The 24,175-nt window shown below is 38.9% G+C and overlaps 1 pseudogene; it reads right to left on the bottom strand.

Moving 5' to 3' along the window:
* Window positions 1-1,083: 1,083 nt before the first annotated feature.
* On the bottom strand, window positions 1,084-1,609 carry LOC105709872 (large ribosomal subunit protein eL32-like; annotated as a pseudogene).
* Window positions 1,610-24,175: the final 22,566 nt, after the last annotated feature.

A 24,175-nucleotide genomic window follows, 5' to 3' on the forward strand; every position in this document is an offset into this window, starting at 1 on the left:
GATGCTTGACAAACACGTACACCTCTCTTATTGTACTAGTCAGACTACATCACAGGTATTGCTCTGTGAGACTGTCACCAATCCTAGATGCCAAGCACTTTTTAAAAATGGACATGGAATAAACTGGCATTATGTCCCTCCTGAAATGATGCATTGAGAAGTAGACAACGTCACTTCTTTGGTATTCCTGCCAAAAGGCATATCTTAAATGTAATCATGAGAAAACATATGATAAACCCAAATTGAGGGACGTTGCACAAAATTTATAGTCTGTACTCTTAAAAAATGTCAGTATCATGAAGGATAAACCGGGGAATTGTTCCAAGTGAAAATAAAAATTGAATACACCATCTAATCCAGACTATGTTTTGCTATAATAGACATTATTTTGGGACCACTGGCAAAGGATTTGAATATAATCTGTAAATTAGACAATACTTTTGCATTAATGTTAATTACCTGATTTTGATCATTATTCAATGGTTATGTAAAAGAATGTCTTTGTTTTTAGGAAATATATGATGAGGTATTTAAAAATAATGGAGCATTATGTCTGAAATGCTCAAAGAGAAAATGATAATAAAATGTTGATGTTTAAGGAATATGAGAATGTAAAGGACCTGTGGCAATTTTTTGTACGGTTACAGGAACAAAGGTCTGTGATCTGACCGATCAAAATAGATGCCCCTTTATCAACGAAGATAGACCCTAAGGTTAAGGAAACAAAAGTTACCTACAGGTCGAGGGTTCAGATCTTGGCTAGCATGGCAACTTCCTAAATTCCTATGGCTACAAAAAAAAAAAAAAAAAAAAATCTACACTCTTGTTAAACTCCCTAACCAGGCAAATTATTAGACCCCTCCTAACTCTGATTTGCCGCAACAGACCACTACATCTCTGAATGGACAGAGAATCTGCCTTACAAACATTCTTTCCTAATAAGCAACTAGAGACCTTAAGTCAGCTTTAGCCAGTTTATAGAGACTGCATACAAACTGTCTTTGTGTTCTATAGTTCACCTTTTTTTTTTTTTTTTGCAGTTTTTACAGTTTTATTTAAACACAAAATGTGCACATGAGCTGTCTACTTATTTTCTTCGCTGCGCAGCCTGGCATTGGGCTTGGTGACTCTGATGGCCAGCTGGGCAGCTCTTTCCACGATGGCTTTGTGGTTCTTGGAGGAAACATCGTGAGCAATCTCAGCACAGTTAGATTTGTTGCACATCAGCAGCACTTCTAGCTCCTTCACATTGTGGACCAGGAACTTCCGGAAGCCATTGGGCAGCATGTGCTTTGTTTTTTTTGTTGCTCCCATAACCAGTGTTGGGCATCAAGATCTGGCCCTGGAACCTTCTACAAACCCTGTTGTCAATACCTCTGGGTTTCCACCTGTTACGCTTAATTTTGACATATCGGTCTGACTGGTGCCACATGAACTTCTTGATTCTCTTTTTGACGATCTTGGGCTTCACAAGGGGTCTGAGGGCGGCTATGATGCCAAAGAGGAGATGGCTGCCACCTCCATAGGCAGCACCGAGGAAAAAAGCTAGTCCACCTTTTGATGTAAAGATCCAGTTCCACCTAAGGTTCACTTTGGGGACGGTGAACATGGGATGTATGTTACATGCATGTTTGTTCTTTGTACATATGCTCAACTCCCCTCATAAATATGTATAGCTTTTCTCCTAAACCTGCTGAACATGTATGACTTTATTGTGTAATACAGACCCTCTGAGGCATAAAACCCCAACCTGCCTTTTCCCTCTTTGAAGAGAGCATCTTCGGTATACACCAAAGACTGTCCTTTCTCAGTTTGCAAACTGGTATCACCAATAAAGCTCTTCTTTCTACTGTTTAGGCACCATGGTGGTCTTCTCGTTGACATAGCTGACATTATATCAAGATGTAAATTTTAAATTTTAGACAAAGAAATGGATATATATATATTTATTTATATATATGGGTATATACATATACATGAATCTATCTATCCATATATCTATGAAGCACCTAGCACAACGCCTACTGTCATATAGTAGGTTGTCAGTAAATGTTCTAGAAGTCAGCAGAGAAGTGTTCTGAAACAAACCAAGGGCAGGTTTCTAGATGACCTAGCACTTCATTTTCCTGTGATGATAATTCAGGACACCCTGTTTAGGATTTGAGCTCTTTCAGCATAAGCTAACACAAAATTTCCAAAAGAAAACTGTGCTTTAAAAATGTAGATTGAATCAATGGGCAGTTAGGCAGCTATATAAAAATACAAGGATTATATTCTTGGGCAAGTGAAAATAAAATCACATGAAGTGAAAAGGTGAAAAATTGTGTATACTCTGGAATTGACTACAATGGTCACATGTGGAAAGAGAATGAAAATAGGCCAAGAAAAGATACGAATAGTTGTTTAAGTAAAGGGAATAGAGATGGAATTCTCTGGAAATGGACTTAATTTTTATTAAATGAAAAAAATGCAGATTATATCTTATTCATATACATATTGCCAATGGCCGTCGCTTCCACCAGGTAGGGAGAGCTTTCCTGAGAAGGAAGTCCACACTCAGAAAAGCGCTCCAGAGCTGGGAGGCAAGACAGAGCCCTGGAGAGTCAGCCTTGGACTCCCTGATACTTGAGAATTGTTAATCCCTCAGGGTCATTTTATATAAACTGGTGAATTCTTTTTTAGCCTGAACTAGTTGGAGTAAGACCTTGAGCTTATATTGGGGCTCAAGAAAAACATCCCAAAATGAAGACCTCAGAAGTCAAAGTTTTCTCTGACCTTCTGCCCTCCAGTCTCTCAGTCCCATTCTTCCCTGGGGCTCACCATAAAAGTTAGAATCCCTGGTCCCCAAGGCAGTCATAGAAACCAGAACCCTTTTTCACCAAAGCTAGCCATAAAGCCTAAAAATATTATTCTAACTTTCTCCTCTCCTTTTCTGTGTAAAAACTGGCCATAGAGAAATTCTCCGACCTACTTGTTTAACTGTAGGTCATAAGACCCCCATTCCAAAGAGGGTTCTGCCCTATATCCAGAGAGAAGGAATGCTGCTCAGAGAGGCCGATAGGAATTTAGACAGACAGGCCCTGCTAGGTTTTTCAACTCAGTCTTAGCATGAGATCGTATCATTTTTAGCCACTTATATTTCTGTGCAGCTATCCATAGTCCAGTGAACTTAAGTATAAAAATGAACAATTTCCCCTGTGCCTTTGGGTCGGAAGGCTCCCATGTATACATGCTAAATAAATTTGTATGCCTTTTATCCCATCAATCTGTCTCTTGTGATTCAGTTTTACAATAAACCTTCAGAGGGCCAAGGTGAGCACTCCTTTGAGCCCCACACTTGCAACCAAAACTACCACCCCTACCACCAAGCATACAAAAACTAAAACAGTTGGTTTGTTATACGCAGGATCTTCTCTATGTTGGAGATCGATTTACCTTGAATTTTAATAAAGGTAAATAGGTATTTCGCTTACTTTTTGTGTGGCATTCCTGTACTTCAGCTCTCCCCAGAATTAGCGATTTTCTCTTTGCATTTGACTACCATCTTTTGTTTTTTTCACAGCTGCCCCTGAGATCTGGGCCAATCTCAGCTTTCTAGTTTTACACATAGCATAATCATTTTGTTTCTTACCTCTTTCTTACATAACCTCTGAAAAGATGGTTTTCCTATTCTTGGCGTTGAGCCAACCTATCCTCTATGTTTTTTTATATTTTTGAGATTTAAAGCTACAAAAAAAAAAACATATTATTGTACAGCTTTTGAAAGATGATGTGAAGGGATTCAGGGGATCATGGCGGACGGGAGGCAGGACCAGATTGCAGCTACAGACAGAGCAGTATGCAGAGGCTTGCGCTGTGAATTTTAGCTCTAGATCAACTGCAAGAACAAACCAGCAATCCTGAGAGGACCCACAGACCCTCTGAAGGAAGTAGACTGCTCCTGCAGGACCTGGGAGACACCCCAAATACTGTGAATGCCTAAACAGCAGAAGTGGGAAAGGGAGACCTTCCTCTCCTGAACACATGTCCCCACTGGAGAAGTTGAAGGTCTGTTTCAGAGAGAAGTTTCCAACTTTACTTGGAACTGACTCAAGTTAGAGAGCTGAGTGAAATACAGGCATAGAGGAAGCAGTAGAAAGGCCCTGGGAGTTCACTGAGTCCCCAGAGGAGCAGTAGGTAAAACTCCACAGGGAGAAGGAGATCCCTAGCTAAACTTTGTAACAATTTGAATGGGGTGAGAAGACTCCTGGCCAGAACTAGGGGGAGGGTCCTAATTAGGTGTGCAGACTCCACTGGGGGAGGAAGAACTAGAGCCCTTTCTTTCACAGCTGGGAGGCAAATAGCCTCAGGCAAATTTTCAAGCCCGTCTTGCCCACTGCCTGGAAACAGATTCAGGGCAGTTGAGATGGGCACAGTGGGAATTTCAGTTTCAGTGGGAGCTGGGTGAGGCCTGTGACTGCCAGCTTTCCCCCATTTTCCTGACAACCTGCATGACTCAGCAGAGGCAGCCATAATCCTCCTAGGTACACAACTCCAGTCACCTGGAAATATCACCCCCATCCCCCACAGCAGCCCCAGCAAGACCTGCCCAAGGAGAGTCTGAACTCAGACACACCTAACCCTGCCCCTACCTGATGGTCCTTCCTTATCCATCCTGGTAGTGGAAGACAAAGGTCATATAATCTTGGGAGTTCTAGGACCCCGCCCACAACCAATTCCTCTTCACACTACTAAAGCTGATGCTTTCTGGAAAGCACCACCTCCTGACAGGAGGCCAACCAGCACAAAAATAGAGCATTAAACCACCAAAGCTAAGGACCCTCACAGAGTCCATTGCACCCTCCGCCAGCTCTACCGGAATGCAAATGTGCTGGTATCTATGACTGAGAGACCCATAGACAGTTCACATCACAGGACTCTGTACAGACAACCCCAGCACCAGCCTGAAGCTGGGTAGACTCACTGGGTGGCTAGACCCAGAAGACAGACAACAATCACTGCTGTTTGGCTCACAGGAAACCACATCCACGGGAGAAAAGGGAGAGTACTACAACAAGGGAACATCCTGTGGGACAAAATAATCTGAACAACAGCCTTCAGCCTTAGACCTTCCCTCTGACAGAGCCAACCCAAGAGAAGGAACCAGAAAACCAACCCTGGTAATATGACAAAATGAGGCTCTTTAACCCCCCAAGAAATCACACTAGTTCTCCAGCAATGGATCCAAACCAAGAAGAAATCTCTGATTTACCTGAAAAAGAATTCAAGAGGTTAGTTATTAAGCTAATTAGGGAGGGATCAGAGAAAGCCCAATGCAAGGAAATAAAAAAATGATACAAGAAGGAAAGGGAGAAATACTTATGGAAATAGATAGCTTAAAGGAAAAACAATATAAAATTCAGGAAACCTTGGACATACTTTTAGAAATGCACAATGCCCTGGAAAGTCTCAGCAATAGAATTGAACAAGTAGAAGAAAAAAATTCATAGCTCGAGGATAAAGTTTTCAAATTAGCCCAATCCAATAAAGACAAAGAAAAATGAATAAGAAAATATGAACAAAGTCTCCAAGAAGTCTAGGATTATGTTAAATGGTCAAACCTAAGAATAATCAATGTACCAGAGGAAGAAGAGAATTCTAAAAGCCTGAAAAACATATTTGGGAAAATATTCGAGGAAAACATCTCTGGCCTTGTGAGAGACCTAGACATCCAAATACAAGAAGCACAAAGAACACCTGGGAAATTCTTCACAAAAGATTCTCACCTAGGCACATTGTCATGTGATTATTCAAAGTTAAGATGAAGGAAAGAATCTTAAGAGCTGTGAGACAGAAGCACCAGGTAACCTATGAAGAAAAACCTGTCAGATTAACAGCAAATTTATCAGCAGAAACCCTACAAGCTAGAAGGGATTGGGGACCTATCTTTAGCCTTCTCAAACAAAACAATTATTAGCCAAGAATTTTGTATCCAGCAAAACTAAACATCACATATAAAGGAAAGGCACAGTCATTTTCACACAAACAAATGCTGAGAGCATTTGCCATTGCCAAACCACCACTACAAGAATTGCTAAAAGTAGCTCTAAATCTTGAAACGAATCCTGGAAACACATCAAAGCAGAAACTCTTTAAAGCATGAATCACACAGGACCTATAAAACAAAACTACAAGTTAAAAAGCAAAAACAAGAAACAAAACCAAAGTACATAGGCAACAAAGAACGTGATGAAAGCAATGGTACCTCACATTTCAATATTAATATGGAATTCAAACAGCCTAGATGCTCCACTTAAAAGATACTGTACCTCAGAATGGATAAGAACTCACCAACCAACTATCTGCTGCCTTCAGGAGACTCATCTAATATATAAAGACTAGCATAAACTTAAAGTAAAGGGGTGGAAAAAGGCATTTCATGCAAATAGACACCAAAAGTGAGCAGAGGTAGCTATTCTCATACCAGACAAAACAAACTTTAAAGCAACAGTGGTTAAAGGAGACAAAGAGGGACAGTATATGATGGCCTTGTCCAACAGGAAAATACCACAGTTCTAAATAGGATACACATTCTATTCAACAGAGTATGGAACTTTCTCCAAAACAGACCATATGATAGGCCATAAAATAAGCCTCAATAAATTTAAGAAAATTGAAATTATATCAGCACTCTCTCAGACCACAGTGAAAAAATACTGGAAATCAACTAAAAAAAAAAAAAAAAAAACCTTAAAAACCATGCAAACACATGGAAATTAAATAACCTGCTCCTGAATGAGCATTTGGTCAAAAATGAAATCAAGATGAAAATTTAAAAATTCTTCTAACTGAACAACAATAAAGACACAACCTATCAAAATCTTTGGGATACAGCAAAGGTGGTGCTAAGAGGAAAGTTCATCACATATACCAAAAAGTCTGAAAGAGCACAAACAGACAATCTAAGATCACATCTCAAGGAACTAGAGAAACAAGAACAAACCAAACCCAAACCCAGCAGAAGAAAGGAAATAACCAGGATCAGAGCAGAACTGAATGAAATTGAAACAAACAAACAAAAAACACAAAAGGTAAATGAGACAAAAAGCAAGTTCTTTGAAAAGATAAATAAAATTGACAGACCATTAGCAAGATTAACCAAGAAAAGAGAAAAAAATCCAAATAACTTCACTAAGAAATGAAACAGGAGATATTACAACTGACAACACTGAAATACGAAAGATCATTCAAGGTTACTATGAACATCTTTAAGCACATAAACTAGAAAACCTAGAAGAGATTGATAAAATCTTGGAAAAATACAACCCTCCTAGCTTAAATCAGGAAGAATTAGATACCCTGAACAGACCAATAACAAGCAGCAAGATTGAAATGGTAATTTAAAAATTAGCAACAAAAAAAGTCCAGGACCAGTTGGATTTGCAGCAAAATTCTACCAGACATTCAAAGAAGAATTGTTACCAATCCCTTTGATGTTATTTCACAAGATAGAGAAAGAAGGAACCCTCCCTAGCTCATTCTATTAAGCTAGCACCACCCTAATACTAAAACCAAGAAAGGGCATAACCAAGAAAGAAAACTACAGACCAATATCCTTGATGAACATAGATGCTAAAATCCTTGACAAAATCCCAGCTAACTGAGTCCAACGACATATCAAAAAGATAATTCATCATGATCCAGTGGGTTTCATACCAGGGAGGCAGGGATGGTTTAACACATGAAAGTCAATAAATGTGATACACCAAAAAACAAAATTAAAAACAAAAGTTACATGATCGTCTCAATAGATGCAGAAAAAGCATTTGACAAAATTCAGCATCCCTTTATGAATAAAACCCGCAGCAAAATCAGCATACCAGGGACATACCTTAATGTAATAAAAGCCATATATGACAAACTCACAGCCAACATAATACTGAATAGGGAAAAGATGAAAATATTCCCTCTGAGAACTGGAACAAGACAAGAATACCCACTGTCACCACTTCTTTTTGACATAGTATTGGAGGTCTTAATCAGAGCAATCGGAAAAGAGAAAGAAATAAAGGGCATCCAAATCAGTAAAGAAAAAGTCAATTGTCACTGTTTGTTTATGATATGATTGTTTACCTTGAAAACCCCAAGGATTCCTCTAGAAAGCTCCTGGAATTGACTAAAGAATTCAGCAAAGTTTCCAGATACAAGATTAATGTACACAAATCAGTAGCTCTTCTATAAACCAACAGCAACCAAGTAGAGAATCAAATCAAGAACTCAACCCCTTTTATGATAACTGCAAACAAACAAACAAACGAAAACCTTGGGAATATACCTAACAAAAGCGTTGAAAGATCTCTACAAGGAAAACTACAAGGATTTCTTTCTATGAAAGAAATCATAGAGGACTCAAACAAATGGAAACACACCCCATGCTCATGGATGGGCACAATCAATATTGTGAAAATGATCATACTGCCAAAAGCAATCTACAAATTCAATGCAATCCCCATCAGAATACCATCATCATTCTTCACAGAATTAGAAAAACAATTCTAAAATTCATAGGGCACCAAAAAAGAGCCCACATAGCCAAATAGAGACTAAGCAAAAAGAACAAATCTGAAAGCATCACACCACCTGATTTCAAACTATACAATAAGGCCATAGTCACCAAAACAGCATGGTACTGGTATAAAAATAGGCACATAGACCAATGAAACAGAATAGAGAACCTAGAAATAAATCTGAATACTTACAGCCAACTGGTCTTTGATAAAGCAAACAATAACTTAAAGTGGAGATCTTTCCCTTTTCAATAAATGGTGCTGGAATAATTGGTTAGCCACACGTAGGAGAATGAAACTGGATCTTCATCTCTCACTTTATACAGAAATCAACTCAAGATGGATTAAGGACTTAAACCTAAGACATGAAACTATAAAAATTCTAGAAGATAACATTGGAAAAATCCTCCTAGACATAGCTTAGGCAAGGATTTCATGACCAAGAAACGAAAAGCGAATGCAATAAAAACAAAGATAAATAGCTGGGACCTAATTAAACTAAAGAGCTTTTGCCCAGCAAAAGGAACAGTCAGCAGAGTAAACAGACTGCCCACAGAGTGGGAGAAAATCTTCACAATCTATACACCTGACAAAGGACTAAGACCCAGAATCTACAATGAACTCAAACAAATCAGTAAGAAAAAAACAAACAGTTCCATCAAAAAGTGGGCTAAGGATATGAATAGACAATTCTCAAAAGAAGATATACAAATGGCCAACAAACATGAAAAAATGCTCAACATCACTAATGATCAGGGAAATGCAAATCAAAACCACAATGATACCTTACTCCTGCAAGAATGGCCATAATCAAAAAATAAAAAAACAGTGGATGTTGGCATGGATGCGGTAAACAGGGAACACTTCTACACTGCTGGTGAAAATGTAAACTAGTACGGCCACTATGGAAAACAGTGTGAAGATTCCTTAAAGAACTAAAAGCAGAACTACCATTTGATCCAGCAATTCCACCACTGGGTATCTATCCAGAGGAAAAGAAGTCATTATTTGAAAAAGATACTTGCACATGCATGTTTATAGCAGCACAATTCACAATTGAAAAAGCATGGAACCAACCCAAATACCCCATCAATCAACGAGTGGATAAAGAAACTATGATATGTATGTATATATATACATATATACACAATGGAATACTATGGAGCCATAAAAAGGAATGAATTAACAGCATTTTCAGTGACCTGGATGAGACTGGAGACTATTATTCTAAGTGATGTAACTCAGGAATGGAAAACCAAACATCGTTATGTTCTCACTGATATGTGGGAGCTAAGCTATGAGGATGCAAAGGCATAAGAATGATACAATGGACTTTGGGTACTTAGGGGAAAGAGTGGGAGGGAAGTGAGCGACAGAAGACTCCAGTATGGTGCAGTGTACAGTTCTTGGGTGATAGGCACCCCATAATCTCACAAATCACCACTAAAGAACTTATTCATGTAACCAAAAACCACTTGTACCCCAATAACTTACAGAAAAATAAAAGAAAAGAAAAGAAAGAAAGATGATGTGAGTTTTAAAGAGGATGCAAATCTCTGAGACTCTAGTTCAGGGTATTAAGAATGACAATGCAGATGCAAGTAACTGCCACTTTGCATTGTGGAAAAGGGGAGGCTCCATGGGGACCAGATGAACTCAATATCTTTTCTCATATCAAAAATCACTATTTCATTATATTTGAACTTGACAACAATCTAGTTCTAAATTTAATTGCTGTCTTTAAAAATTTCAGGCATTAGCCAGGTGCGGTGGCTCACACCTACAATCTCAGCACTTTGGGAAGCTGAGGCAGGTGGATCACTTGAAGTTAGGAGTTTGAGACCAGCCTGGTCAACATGGTGAAACCCCGCCTGTACTAAAAACACAAAAATTAGCCGGGCATGGTGGCAGGCACCTGTAATCCCAGCTACTCAGGAGGCTGAAGCAGGAGAATCACTTGAACCCGGGAGGTGGAGGTTGCAGTGAGCCGAGATCACAGCACTGCACTCCAACCTAGGCGACAGAGCAAGACTTTGTCTCAAAAAAAAAATTCAGGCATAGTAATGTCAAATTCAAAAGTATGCATATTCTTTCTTGGAAATTATCTGCAGTACAAAAAAATCCAGCTGCAAAAACAGTACAGCTCAGAAATGAATGGTTAATAAATATATGATAAGGTGCTAGATTACATTTTTATTAAATAAATGCATATTAAAATAACAATGCTATGTCATGTTTTACTGCCAGATTGGCAAAGATTAAAAACAGACACTCTCCAACACATGCTGCTGGTAAGAGCACAGGTTGGCACAAGCTTTTTGGATGGCATTTTCATAGTATTTATCCAAATTTCAAATGCATCTGCTCTTTGACCCAGCAATTCCATTTCTAGAAATTTACCATACAGATATATTACATAAGCATGCAAGAATACATATTATGAAGTTATTTATTGTGGCAGTATTTGTAATAGTGAAAATCTAAAATCATTTTAATTGCAGTCCAGAGACAAATAAATTACAGTGTATCATACTGTGAAATATCTACATGGCATTGACAGATTGCTAAGCGGAGGATGCTAGTTATAAGATTGTGTGTGTGTGTGTGCGTGTGTGTGTATGCCATAAGTTCATTTGTGAGGAAATATTGTACATGCTTAAACATCTGTAATGATGTATATGAAAGGGTAGTGACTCCTGAGTAGAATTTAAATAAGAAGAAAAAAACAAGACAATTTCTTTTTATTTCTCAACTATTTCTATTTATACAAACATACACTACTTTTATAATAAAACATTTTTAAGTCACAATTTTGCATTACTACACAATCTGTAAAACAATCAAAAATACAATTCAATTCTACTGTAAAATTAACTGATGATTAAAGCTTACATGTCACTGTGGGTGGTATTTTAAGATGACAATGAATTGAAGTAAAAAAGTAGCACAGATAAAAGTCTAGAAAAGTGAAATCTAAGCTGGGCATGGTGGCTCACGACTGTAATCCCAGAACTTTAGGATGCTGAGGTGGGAGGATAGCTTGAGCCCAGGAGTTCAAGAGTAACTGGGCCACATAGGGAGACACTGTCTCTACAAAAATTTAAAAAATTAGTTTGGTATGGAGGTACATGCTTGTAGTCCCAGCTACTTGGGAGGTTGAGAAGGGAGAACTGCTTCACCCCAGGAGGTTGAGGCTGTAGTGAGCCAAGATCATATCATTGCACTCCACCCTGGGTGGCAGAACAAGACCCTGTCTCAAAAAAGAAAAAAAAAAAAGAAAAAGAAAAAGAAAAAAAGTTTGGTCACTTTTTAATCTATACAGATAGTATAAGTGGTAATGTAAATGAACTACTAAACTCAATTATATAGTATGAGATAAAGTTTATTGTATGTAATTATGTGGGGGGATATATATATATATATATATATATTTTTTTTTTTTTTTTTCTCTTGAGACAGGATCTCACTCTGTCACCCAGGCTGGTAGCACAGTCTCGGCTCACTGAAATCCCTCCCTCCTACTAGGCTCAAGCAATCTTCCCACCTCAGCCTCCCCACTAGCTGGGACTACAGGCATGTGCCACCATGGCCAGCAATTTTTTTTTTTTTTTTTTTTTTTGTATTTTTAGTAGAGATGGAGTTGTGCCATGTTGTCCAGGCTGGCCTTGAACTCTTGAACTGAAATGATAAACCTGCCTTGGCCTTTCACAGTGCTGGGATTACAGCAGACGTGAACCACCGAGCCAGGTCAGAATTATATTTTTAAAGGCCAACAGTGAAGCTATTTCTATACCTTGTCTCCAAGTCCATATATTCTCCTATTGTTCTTCTATTGCCATCTCTGAAAGGACAGTAGAAGCCATTTTGCAGGATCAGGGCTATGGAATTTTCCCCACTTCCTATCTCTGCCCTACAGATAGCTGGGTCATTTGGAGTAATGGACAGCGGTCTTGGTACTATGTATACTGTGTCTACAGAGGAAAACATTACGTGTTATAGTGGGGGCAGTTGTACTTCCACTGCATTGGAAGCAGAGAAATGAGAGTATAAGTTGTATAGGAATCAATGGAAAATGTCCCCTTTATCCTCCTGAAATTTCACTAAAAACTCAACTCACAAAAGCCAGATTAATGGGAGAAAAGGCATACAAATGCACTAACATACACATGGTAGAGAAACACAGAGTGATTACTCCCAATCCTCAATGGGGTTCAGCTTATATATCATCTTGAGGTTACAGAAAGAATGGGGGCTCAGAGCACGACCAAAAACAGGCTATGGTGGCAAACCAGGTTATGGTGGCTAGACAGGTTATGAGAGGTAGAGAAGAGGAGGCTTGGTCAGCAAAGGTAATCTTGCTACATAGATGAAATCTCACAGATAACAACCCTTAGAAAGGGTAAATGATGTTAAATATTTCTTCCAGACATTTTTTTTATGCGTAGTCTTGCTCTATCGCCCAGGCTGGAGTGCAGTGGTATGATCTTGGCTCACTGCAACCTCCACGTCCTGGGTTCAAGCAATTCTCTGCCTCAGCCTCCCGAGTAGCTGGGATTACAGGCACACACCACCATGTTGGCTAATTTTTGTATTTTTTTTTTTTTAGTAGAGATGAGGTTTCGCCATCTTGGCCAGGTTGTCTTGAACTCCTGACCTCATGATCCACCTGCCTCAGCCTCCAAATATGCTTGGATTAAAGGCATGAGCCACTGTGCCCAGCCTTCTTCCAGACTTTTAAAGTTGTCAGACTCTCCATTAATCTTTCCTAGATTTAAGCAAGGGAAGGCCTGCCTGGTTGCATCAATGCAGATTCTCTGCAGATGCAAATCTCCCCTGCAGAAGGCAGCTTAATTACTTGTTTGTTGGCCCTCTGAACAGCCATCTCAAAATATGTCAAAGATATATATATATATATATATATATATATATATATATATATATATATGAGGGTTTCACTCTCTTCTAATGGTAGTGGTTACAGTGGTCATGATAATAGTGGTGATAAGAGTATTAGTATCCGTTATAGTGGACAGCAGCAATTCTGCTTCTGAGTGTGCCAGAAGGAGCTTAGATATACTGAAGGTTCTTTAGGTATTAAAGTCTTCTGCAGTTGAAGTGGGCTCATGGCTTAGGAAGGAAGATGGTATAGAAGCCATAATTGGCTATGTATATTCTGAGCAGGGAATAATATAATAATAATAAAATAATAATAACAAATTTAATAATAATATAATAAAATTAAAAATATGATATAATAATACCACCACCATATGTTGCTACATAAATATAGCAACACCTAAATACCTATAATACTCATTATAGGGTGTATATATATATATATATATATTTATATATATATCTATATAGGGTATATATATATATATGTCAGAAGATGCTTAGACATCCTGAAGTTTCTTTAGGTATTAAAGCCTTCTGAGGTTGAAGTGGGGCTCATGGCTCAGGAAAGATGTTATAGAAGCCATAATTGATAGGGAATATTATATATATATATATATATTTGTTTTTGAGACAGAGTCTCACTCTGTCACCCAGGTTGGAATGCAGTGGCATGATCTCAGCTCACTGCAGCTGCCACATCCGGGTTCAAATGATTCTCCTGCCTCAGCCTCCCAAGTAGCTGGGATTACAGGTGTATGCCACGACACCAGCTAATTTTAGTATTTTCAGTAGAGATGAAGTTTCCCAACGTTGGCCAGGCTGGTCTTGAACTCCTGATCTCAAGTGATCCACCCACCTCAGCCTCCCAAAGTGCTGGGATTACATGTGTGAGCTACCGTGCCCAGTCAAGAAATATATTTTGAGGTAAAATATTCCTGCTAGATTTGGCTTATGACTAGAAGAATAAACTAAGTGTCCCCTGCTATACCCCTAAAAGGGTATTGGATACAGAACATGGGAAAGAACATGCCAGAAATGCTGAGATACTGAGGAAGGATCTCTGGACCAACCATATCAAGGACCTGCAAATAACTGGTATAGCAGTTGTTTGTTTCCATGTCTGTCTTCCTCCCAGACTAAAATCTCCTGGGATACAATTAGCACAGTGATTGTCACGTAGTACGTGCTCATTAAATATAAATTTGGTTAAATGGATGGATCAATAGATGAATGACAGAAGAAAGACTCCTTAGAGACTTGCACAAACTCCCTAAACGAAGGGAGAGGATAAAATATTCAGGTGACATGAATCAGAGGGAATAGTAGAAAACCATGCTGGGGAGAATAAGAATGGGATCTTGAGCTGTCTCAATGTATGGTACACTTGGGAGGCCTTATACACTTGGTTAATGTAGGATAACCCAGAGAAATACATAACCGAAGAAGTCACATAGCTCAAAGCCAAGATAGGGTGCATCTAGATTTCCTCCAAAGAGAGGGAATTCCATTATTCCCGGTTAAGGAGAACTTAGGAGAGTTTCACCTCAGAGTTTGCATAAAATAACTCATGTCATTTGCCTGCTCAGAATAGGTAATTCCCTGCTCAGAATATACATAGCCAATTATGGCTTCTATACCATCTTCCTTCCTAAGCCATGAGCCCACTTCAACCCCAGAAGACTTTAATATCTAAAGAAACTTCAGTATATCTAAGCTCCTTCTGGCACACTCAGAAGCAGAGTTGCTGCTGTCGCCACTATAACAAATACTAATACTCTTATCACCACTATTATCATGACCACCATAACCACTACCATTAGATGAGAGTGAAACCATCCAATAGTAAATCATAATCCTAAAGCATGTCTGGGATCTTGGCCAATCAGAATGGTATGTCTTCCTTTCTTGCTTTGGGTGTTAAACAGAAGAAGGTGAGCAAAAGGGAGACAGAATTTTCCCTTTAGTTATATCCATATCTATAGATCTATGTTTATATTACTGAAAGTATATTAGGGAAATTTCAAGAATTAAGAAAGGAACTTTAAAGACCCAAGAGATTCAAGGGCTTCAGAAATTGAAGCTGGGATTCAGTATCTCCAGGATTTTCTCTCTTGCCCTCTCATGTTTGCTTACTTCTGCTTGACTTCATTCTCTCCTATGACAGATGGGCTTTTTCCACTGATAGAAAACCTATCTGCCAGCAGCTTGGGCTGATATCATCCCAGTCATTTTTTCCCAAAAGAGGGTATATATGCTCAACTTCATTTTGAAAATTTCCAGAGAAAATTTTCTGTGTGACTTGTTATGTACTTATCCCTGAACCAATCATTACGATCAAAAGGATTGCTTACTTTGGAGTGGACACCCTATATTGCATGTCCACTCTTAGGCCAGAGGGTGAAGTCCTGTGACTGGCAGCTCCACAAAAACCACATGGGATGCATGGTGGGGGTGATGATGCCCTTCTCCTGAAGGAAGGTAAAGAAAAAAAATGCTTAGGATGTCCACAAAAATAGATACAAAATAGATAAGCAGGTAGGTAGATACCTAGATGATAGAGAGAGAGAACATGCTGGTTAATTGGCTAACTATATAGCTGACAAACAGATGTGTTAGTACTCATTATAGGGTTTAATATTTGTTCTCTTTTTTTAAGATTTATTTTTGCTATTTCTCCTATTCATTTTTTCAAATATATTGTAAAATTGTTGTCATAACCAAAGAAATAGAAAAACCTGTTTACATCTTAATTAGAATTTATATGCCCAGGAGTAATTAGGAAAGAACAGACATTTTCATAATATTAGACTTCCTGTCCAAGTGTATAGCATAGCTTTATAGCTCTTCACTCATTCTATCTTTTTTCAATATCCCAAAAACTTTTTGTAGGTCTTTTATGTAATATAAGTGAGAGGTTATTCACATAATAACTAGCACCAAAACAGTCTTTGATTAGAAAAATATCTTAATAAGGTAGAGGTAGGGCCTCCACACCGTGTTGTTCAGTCTGTGCACTGCACAACTCTTGGTGCACCATTTGCATAGACTACAGTGTAAGCAAGTCCTCTGGAGTTGTGCACTGAAGCCACTCTGCAAGGAAGATGAAACTGTTTACAGGCTCCAAAGCAATGAGAAGGGAGGCTAAGTTTCTCTGTATGAGAACATCAGAAAAGTTTGTTTTATCTCTTAAATGACAACAGAAGAGAAAAAATAATCAGAAAGATGGTAAGGCCAGGTGAGAAGCTTGAGTGATGGCGAAAGAATGAGTGGCACATGGGTGAAGTGGCCTGTGAGAAAACCTTGGTAGGATGAACAAGAGACTTTTTAGAACAAGAATGTTCTACAATTAATTTTCAGTTATTTGAAATCATCGGTAAAATTTCTGCTACTTGGTATGGTTTTTTATTCAAGGTTAATTTTGGATGGGAAAGGGGAACAGAAAGCATGGGTTATAACCCAGCTTGTGTCAAGCTGAGATAAAGGAATATACACAATCATGCAGAGAATAGAACAAAAATTCAGGGCCTGGGAATGAGGATTTGAGCCAATCATATCTGAAACTCAGGATTCCAGGGTAGGGGACCCCTACTGACACCTAAATTAAATTTATAGCAACTTTATACCACTCTTAGGAGGGTTCTGTAAATTACTTTGTGGTTTTTTTTTTCTTGCCCTTGTAGATGGAAGCTTATTTTCTATAGTATTTTTCTGCCAGTTCTTACAGATTACAGATGTCTATTGCTCCATCTCTCTCCCTCTTAATTCTCTCGCTCTCTACATATATATATATATCACATGTGAATATATAAGCATATATGAAATTTAAATGAAACATATCTGTACATACATAAAATAAAGAATATAAAAAAGATATATTGCGACTTGGCGGTGCCTTTTTTCCCCCCCTCCTGATGGTCTGGCTCTTATCAGATATGATTTCCCTTTAGACCAAATAATTTATTTTAGCATTTCTTGTAGTTTAAGTCAACTGCCAACAGATCCTCTCACTATTTATTTGAAAATGTCTTTATTTTGTTTTTCTTTATATTTTTATTTTATTTTATTTTTTGATACAGGGTCTCACTCTGCTGCCCAGGCTTGAGTGCAGTGGTGTGATCTTGGCTCACTGTAATCACTGCCTCCTGAATTTAAGTTTCTCCTGCCTCAGCCTCCCCAGTAACTGGTATTACAGGCAAGCATCACCACACTTGGCTAATTATTGTATTTTAGTAGAGACGGGGTTTCACCATGTTGGCCAAGCTAGACTCCAACTCCTGGCCTCAGGTGATCCACCTGCCTCAGCCTCCCAAAGTGTTGGGATTACAGGTGTGAGCCATCATGCTTGGCCTTGTTTTACTTTTTAAAGAGATATTTTGGTGTATTCTAGGTTGCTTTTTATTTCTTTTTGTACTTTATCAATTTATTTTTGAGACAGAGTCTCACTCTGTCACCCAGGCTGGAGTAGAGTGGCAAGATCTCAGCTCACTGCAACCTCCACTTACCAGGTTCAAGCATTTCTCCTGCCTCAGCCTCCCAAGCAGCTGGGACTACAGGCCTGTGCAACCACTCCCAGCAAATTTTTGTATTTTTAGTAGAGATGAGGTTTTGCCATGTTGGCCAGGCTGGTCTCAAACTCCTGACCTCAGGTGATCCACCCACCTTGGCCTCCCAAAGTGCTGTTGTTACACGTGTAAGCTGCCATGCCCAGTCTCTTTCTGCACTTTAAAGATGTTGTAGTTTGACTATAATATACATATGTGTGTTTTCTTTGTGTTTGTCTTGCCCGTGGTTGGCTAAGCTTCTTGATATAAGTTGTTATCTTTCAAAATTTTTGAAAAATCCTTAGAAATTCTTACATTCCCTCATCTATCATTCTTGGGCTTCAATTTCATGTTTTAGAGCATTGACACTGTTCCAAAGGTCTTGGATATTATGGTCTTTATTTTAATTGTTTTTTCCTTTTTGTGTTTTAATTTGGTAATGTCTATTATCCATTGACCCAAATGTCTTCAAGTTCAGTGATCTTTTCTTTGGCCTTTTCAGGAATCCTTGACATCATTATTGTATTAAGACTGCTGTTAAGGCCATGGAATGAATTCTTTGATATCATATTTTTTATTTCTAGAGTTTCATTTGACCTTTTTTAAAATTTTTCATTTCTCTGCTGAAATCTCCAGTTCACATGTTGTCAATTTCTTCATTTTATAGATAATTATACAAACACACACACACACATCTTGTATCTTGTAACTTGTATGTATATAAGAATCTGATCTGTGTCTCAGAGACGGCTCTGGGATTTTTGTTTTTTGTTTTTTTTTAATTTTTCAAGACTTGTTTTGTGGCCTAACATATGCTCCATCATTAAGAATGGTCCAAGTCAGGCACAGTGGCTCATGTCTACAATCCCAGCACTTTGGGAGGCTGAGGCAGGAGGATCACTTAAGCCCAGGAGTTTGAGACCAGACCAGGCAACCAAGTGAGACCCTATGTCTACAAAAATAAAAATAAAAAAAATGGACGTGGTGGCATGTACCTGTAGTCCCAGCTGCTTGGGAGGCTGAAGTAGAAAGATGGTTTGAGCCTGGGAGACTGAGGCTACAGTGAGCTGACTGTGCCATTGCACTCCAGCTTGGGCAACAGAGCAAGACCCTGTGTCAAAATAAAATAAAACGGTCCATGTGCTGAGGAGAAGAATGTGTATTCTGTATCCATTGGATGAAACGTTCTGTAAATATATATTAGGTTCATTTGTTCTAAAGGGTGATTAAGTCCTATGTTTCTTGGTTGATTTTTCTGTCTGGATGATCTACCCAGTGCTGAAACTAAGGTGTTGAAGTCTCCAACTATTATTGTATTGGAATGTATCTCTCTTTAGCTCTCATAATATTTCCTTTATATATCTGGATGCTCCAGTGTTGAGTACATATATTTACAGTTGTTATATTCTCTTGGTGAATTGACCCCTTTATCATATATAATGACCTTCTTTGTCTCTTCTTACAACTTTTGTCTTAAAAACTATTTTGTTTATCCTGCTCTTTTTTTGGTTTCTGCTGGCATGGAATATCTTTTTCTATTCCTTTATTTTCAGTCTATCTGTGTCTTAATAGGTGAAGTGTGTTTCTCACAGGCAATAGATCATTGTGTCTTTTTTTTTTTTTAACCATTTAGCTTCTCTATGTCTTTTGATTGGAGAATTTAGTACATTTATAGTCAACGTTATTATTGATAAGAAAGGACTTACTCCTGTCATTTTGTTATTTGCTTTCTGGTTTTCTTTTCCTCCCTCCCTCCCTCCATCCCTCCCTTCCTTCCTCCTTTCTGTGAAAGCGGTTTTCTCTGGTGGCATGTTTTAATTTTTTGTTTTTTATGTTTGGTATACCTGTTGCAGTCTTTTTTTCAATTTGAAATTGGTATTATTTATTAACTAATCAGATTACAAACATAAGCATGATAGTCACTTTAATTCTTCTTTCTAATAAGCTTGTTGATCTTGTCTTCTCTGTGGTCAGTATCTCCACTTTCTACAAGATGAGTGGTTTTTTCTTCATTCCAGCTTATGGAGAGTATAATTTGAAAAGCCACAGAAAGTTATTTGCTTCTTGAAAGCATTTTCCAATAGCATCAATCTCATAAATCAGATCCTTCAGGCAGATGATGCCATATTTACCAAAATATCAAGCAATCAAAGAGTTATCTGTCAAGACAGCTTACTTCTTATTGAATTTACCATAACTTGTAGATTGCTGACATCTACTGACTTCATTACTGTTCACTTACTGACTTCTGGTTTGGGCACCCCCATGTAATATAGGGTCCTATAATCCTCAGCATATTAATTGAACCCTTATTGAGCTTAACAAAGCTTCCGTTGAAAATCTGAAGAAGATGAAGAAAGTGCAGTGCTTTTCAGACCTTTGGGCTCACACCATTGATATCTCTAATCTTGCTGACAAATGCCAATTTGGGCTCTGTGGGAACATAGAAGTTGCTGGCTTTTCTTGTCATCCTAGCCATTCAAATCTCAGTTCTGTACATTTCCCTATATTCCTTGTGATAGTGCTTAGCTTTTTCATAGATAAGCTTCCTCCTTGCCTTTCAGTGCATTTTTTGGGCAAATCTCTTTCTCAGGTGCTTGATCTTCAGCTCTGCAAAATTCCTTCCCTTTTTTTTGAGGGGATTCTACCACAGCAGGAAACTTCTTCTTCTCTTTGACACCCTACATGGTTCCAGCTGGAAAAGATTAAGTTGGCCTGTTGTAGGTTTTTTATTTGAGGTTGCCATGAGGCTTACAAATAACATCTTGTAACCCATTATTTTACACTGGTGACAAGTTAACTCTGATTGCAAAAACAAACTAACAAGCAAAGAGAAAACTAATAAAAGCTCTACACTTTAACTTCATCCTCCCAACTTTTTAAATTTTTGTTGTTTTTATTTATATCTTATTATACTGTCTATGTCTTAAAAAGTTGTTGTAGTTATTATTTTTAACAGGTCCATTCTGTAGTCTTTCTACTCAAGATATGAGTAATTTCTACACCGCAATTACAGTGTTATAATATTCTGTGTTATTTTGTATACTTACTATTACCAGTGAGTTTTGTTTCTTCAGATAATTTCTTATTGCTCATTAACATTTTTTCCTTTTAGATTGAAGAAGTCTCTTTAGCATTTCGTGTTGGACGGGCCTGGTGTTGATTAAATTCTTCAGCTTCTGTTTGTCTGGGAAGTCTATTTCTCCTCTGTGTTTGAAGGATATGTTCACTAGATATACTATTCTAGGATAACATTTTTTTTCCTTCATCACTTTAAATGTGTCATGCCACTCTCTTCTGGCCTGCAAGATTTCCACTGAGAAGTCTGCTGCCAGATATATTGAAGCTCCTTTATATGTTATTTGTTTCTTTTCTCTTTTGAGATGCTTTTAAGATACTTTCTTTCTCCTTGACCTTTGAGAGCTTGATTATTAAATGTCTTCAGTTAGTCTTATTTGGGTTAAATCTGTTTGGTGTTCTATAACCTTCTTGTACTTGAATATTGATATCTTTCTCTAGGTTTGGAAAGTTCTTTAGTAGCTCTCTGAATAAACTTTCTACCCCAATCTCTCTCTACCTCCTCTTTAAGGACAATAACTCTTAGATTTGCCCTGCTGAGGCTGTTTTCTACATCTTGTAGGTCTGCTTCATTCCTTTTTATTTTTTTCTTCTCTCTCTGTGTATTTTCAAATAGCCTGTATATAAGCTCACTAATTCTTTCTTCTGCTTGATCCATTCTGCTTCAGAGACTGATTTACTCTTCAGTTTGTTAATTCAGTTTTTCAGCTTCAAAATTTCTGCTTGATTTTTTAAAATTATTTCAATCTTTTTGTCACATTTATCTGATAGGATTCTGAATTCCCTCTCTGTGTTATCTTGAATTTCATTGTACTTACTCAAAATGGCTATTTTGGGCCGGGCGCGGTGGCTCAAGCCTGTAATCCCAGCACTTTGGGAGGCCGAGGCGGGTGGATCACGAGGTCAAGAGATCGAGACCATCTTGGTCAACATGGTGAAACCCCGTCTCTACTAATACAAAAAATTAGCTGGGCACGGTGGCGCGTGCCTGTAATCCCAGCTACTCAGGAGGCTGAGGCAGGAGAATTGCCTGAACCCAGGAGGCGGAGATTGCGGTGAGCCGAGATCGCGCCATTGCGCTCCAGCCTGGGTATCAAGAGCGAAACTCCGTCTCAAAAAAAAAAAAAAAAATGGCTATTTTGAATTCTCTGAAAGGTCACATACCTCTGTCAGTCATTCCAGAATTGGTCACTGATGCCTTATTCAGTTTGTTTGGTGAGGTCATGTTTTCTTGGACAGTCCTGATGCTTCTGGATGTTCATCAATGTCTGAGCACTGAAGAGTTAGACATTTATTCTAATCTTCATAGTCTGGGCTTGTTGGCACCCATCCTTCGTGAGAAAGCTTTCCAAGTATTCGAAGGGAATTGAGTGCTGTGATCTAAGTCTTTGGCCACTGCAGCCCTGCATGCATAAGAGGGCACCCAAGCCCAGTAGCACTGTGACTCTCACAGACTCACAAGGGTACCACTTTGGTGGTCTTGGGTAATATCTGGGAAAATTCACTGGATTACCAGTCGGAGTCTTTTGTTCTCTTTTCTTACCTTCCCCCAAACAAATGGAATCTCTGTGTGTGCTGAGCTACCTGGAGTTAGGGATGGAGTGACACAAGCACGGTGGCACCACCACTGGGGCTGCGCTGGGTTATACTGGAAGCCAACATGGTACTGGGCCTTGCCTGAGGCCTGTGGCAACCACTGCCTGGCTACTGCTGTTTATTTCAGGCCCAAGGGCTCTTTATTCAGCAAGTGAAGAACCCAGCCAGGACTGGCTCTTTCCCTTCAGAGCAGCAGGTTCCCTCTGGCCCAGGGTGGATCTGAATATGTTGTCGAGGAGCTAATGCCTGGAATGGGGGCCTCAGGACTCTTCTTGGTGCTTTATTTTACAGTGGCTGAGCTGGTATCCAAGTTGTAGGACAAAGTCCTCTTTACTCTCTTCTTTCTTTTCCTCAAGCAGAAGGAGTCTCTGCCAGAGCTGAGAGCTGTGCTTCCTGGAATTGGGGGATGGGAATGATGCAAGCATGCCCTTGGCTGCCCCAGCTTATGTCTCACTAGGTCACATGCACCCCAAGTCCACTGGCTCCAAGCTGGGCACAGCACCAAGACTTGCTCAAGAATTGCAGTCCTGATGGCCTAGACTGCCTTTCAAGTTTATTGAAGACCCTAGAGCACTTTACCAGGTATTGGTGGCTAGCAATCCTGACTGCTGGGATAGATGATTTCTTCTGGCTAGGACTGGTCTAAATGCTCCCTCTGGAGCACCAGATAAATGTCCCTGTGTTGCTGTGACAGGCAGCACTGAGTTCCAATGCAAGGTACCACACTCGCTCCCCTCTCCCTCACCTAAGCACACAGACTCTCTCTCTTTTCCAAGTGGCACTGCCGAGGGATGGGGGAGTAGTGGAGTTGGCGATTCAAGACTGTCTTTCCTACCCTCTTCACTGCTTCCTTCCTTGATAAGATATTAATCATGCGTTTGATTTTTGGTACTTACGAAGGTGGTTTCTTGTGTGGATAGTTGTTCAATTTGGTTTTCCTGTGGCAGGTATGGAGTGGGAAATGCTGGAAGGTTCTATTTGGCCATATTGCTCCAAGAGGGCTCTCTGGTTCTATTAGTTGAAGATGACAACCCACCTGCTATGCATGAGAAAGGGTAGCATTTATGCCCAAAGACATTCAGTTGTATTGCCACAAGTGCAGAAAAAGTGCTTAAACTCAACTATAAAGGAAAACATGTTATTTCAACTAAGGAAAATAAAGTCTTCTTTCTTTTATCAGTTGTTTTCACCATGAGAGAATAGAGACGTTTTGATGTAGTGTGTAAGTGGATACAGTTTGGATTCAGGCAAACTGGAGGTAAATTTCTGGCGTTGCCACTTTGAAGCTCTGTAGTCTTGAACAAGTTATATGTTTCTCTAAATTCCAGCTTCTTATCTGTAAAATGTGGATAATTATAAAAATATCTCCCCCATAGGGTTTCTGTGAGGTTTAAATGGGATAATACCCAGACAATGCAGTAGTCAGCAGAGTGGCCTTTCAGTTAATGTTAGCTATTTTCTTTCCATTACACCCTGCCTCATCTTTGCACTCTTTCCTCTAGGGTGAAACTCAGA

Source organism: Aotus nancymaae, unplaced genomic scaffold (assembly GCF_030222135.1).
Source record: "Aotus nancymaae isolate 86718 unplaced genomic scaffold, 86718_ANA_hifiasm-v0.15.2.pri h1tg000016l, whole genome shotgun sequence".
In the NCBI taxonomy this organism is placed as follows: domain Eukaryota; kingdom Metazoa; phylum Chordata; class Mammalia; order Primates; family Aotidae; genus Aotus; species Aotus nancymaae.